The 2,500-nt window shown below is 36.2% G+C and overlaps 1 protein-coding gene across 7 annotated transcripts in view; it reads left to right on the forward strand.

Moving 5' to 3' along the window:
* LOC136845184 (carbohydrate sulfotransferase 1-like) overlaps positions 1 to 2,500 on the forward strand; it is a 179,634-nt gene that overhangs the window by 156,310 nt on the left and 20,824 nt on the right. The window lies entirely within an intron of this gene.

Below are 2,500 nucleotides of genomic sequence, written 5' to 3' on the forward strand. Positions count from 1 at the left end.
TCCTCTCAACAATCTTTCCTCAGTAATTCTCACTACATTTCCAAACCACCTCTGCAAATTTGGTCCAGTTTTTTTGAACCTATATCGTGCTTTCATTGTGCTTGGATGCAATTCAGTGCAGAAGAGCTACAGCTATGCCTGAGTGGGGTGGGCAACTGCTTCAGGACTAAATGATAAAATGAGAATTAAGATGTTTAATAGATGCGATATTATAATGATACACGCCTTCTGTTGCATATCTGTATCATTTGTCCCTGGGGTTGTAATACTTAGGACAGGGTTGTTTTTGCATAATAAAATGGTATGGTCGGTGTTAAAACGTCCAAATTTCAATGTTGGATTTTCTTTCTTTTTTTTTGCCTTTTTAGTTTTCTGTAAAAGAAAACTATTGGGATGGCTTTATCTGTCCGTCAGCACTTTTTCAGTCGGCCCTCAGATCTAGAAAACTACTGTGGCTAGAGGACTGTAAATTGGTATGTTGATCATCCATCCTCTAATCATCAAACATTCCAAATTGCAGCCCTCTAGCCTCAGTAGTTTTTTTTTTATTTTACTTAAAGTTAAAGTTAGCCATAATCGTGCGCCTTGTAATGCTATAGGATAGGCCACCACCGTGCCGTGGCTGAAGGTTTCAAGGGCCGCGGCTCATACAGCATTATACGCTGTGCAGAAAACTTGACTGTGCCGAAGAAACTTCAGAACATTTCTTACGCGTTTGTATAGGATTACATCGAAGAAAATGGGTCGTATATACGAGCCATTATAAAAATTTTACTTAATTTTATCCTTTTGGGGGGTTAGGTCAATGGTATAAAAAAAATTCCAACGTTAGGAATATAGTCAAATAATGCACCAAATTATGTGTAGACTATGAAAATGGTAATCTGAGACTTTTCCCTTTTTTACAGGAGTACATCTCAGAAAATGGGTCTTAGTGATGAGTGGGTACGGAAAATGTCATTTCACTTCATCCTGTTGGGTCTGGGGTAAGGTCAAAGGGGTAAAAACTTCCAATATTAAGAACATAGTCAAATGATGTATAGAATGGAGCATAGGTTATGCAAATGGTAATTTAACACCTTTCCCAAACAGTGCAGCAGAGTCAATACCGTCGGAATAGAATTGAATTGAGTATAGAATTTATGCCAAAGACCAAGCACTGGGGCCTATGAGGTCCTTCAGAGCTGAAATGGGAACTGACAGTAAAAGGTCTGAAAATGTAACAGAAGGATAACCTCGCAGTTGCACTATGAATCAACGGCTCGGAGAGGGTGGAGAGTAAGATGGAAGAAAGAGAATATGGATGGAGGCACAGTAAAAGTAATGAGAGAGGGGTTGTAGCTAGGGGCCGAGGGGACGCTGCAAATAACCTTAAGTAATGCCTACAGTGCACCGTATGAGGTGCACTGACAGCTCTACCTCCTCCCTACGGGGATACAACCATTATATCCATATGTATACACTAACTTCCGGCAAATCATTCGCCTGAATACATCTGTGTATAGATCAGATCTCGCTCGCAAATTTCCTGGAACATGAATAATTAACATACATGTCTGCGCACATACAACTCGAGGCAATTAAGGAATAAATCATACCATCTCGTAATGACATACAATAAGCGACGACGCGAGCTGTCAGCCTTTAATAACGCCATTATCAATTAGAGAGATCTGATCTGGTTATTATGGCACGAGGGTAACTTCACTTGAATTCAATTACTGCAGTATTAGTCTTTATCGAAATATAACGGGAAGCGGAGTAAATTGCTCGCTGGTAATTTTCCCGGAAAAGGGGCGGATTTCGCTGTCATGTTTTCATGACTTCGCTTCAATGAAGCGTAAATCATTTTTGTCATTTTAGCTTCCATTTATCATTTTCACATATCGACTTTCTATTACTTACTCACACGAATGTTTGCATATCTCAATAATAATAATAATAATAATAATAATAATAATAATAATAATAATAATAATAATAATTTATTTGCGATAGGCGACACATTTTTCAGCAAAATAGCACTGAAAGTTTTCTAAAATGAAAGTTCCGTTATAGATGTATGAATATATGCATGTAGATATATACATAAATATAAATATATATGCATATATACACATATTTATATATATAAATATAAATATATATATGTATATATATTTGTATATATATATATATTTGTATATATATATATATATATATATATATATATATATATATATATATATATATATATATATATCTAAACCCACAGAAATGCAAAGTCCGTGTTCAGGCGATACCAAAATAATCAGTTTTTTTCTTAAAGCCTCCACCATCAAACTTCGCCAGAGGTTACCTCATTTTATATTTACTGGTACTATGATAAAATCATTATTGAATAAAAAAAATGTTTTGAGATGGTATGGAAATGTGGCAAGAACGGAGGATGACTGCTCGATGACAAGATGTATGATTCGGAAGCGCTGGGAAGGAGCGAGAGAGGAAGACCTGAAACGTG

Source organism: Macrobrachium rosenbergii, chromosome 13, assembly GCF_040412425.1.
Source record: "Macrobrachium rosenbergii isolate ZJJX-2024 chromosome 13, ASM4041242v1, whole genome shotgun sequence".
Classification (NCBI taxonomy): Eukaryota; Metazoa; Arthropoda; class Malacostraca; order Decapoda; family Palaemonidae; genus Macrobrachium; species Macrobrachium rosenbergii.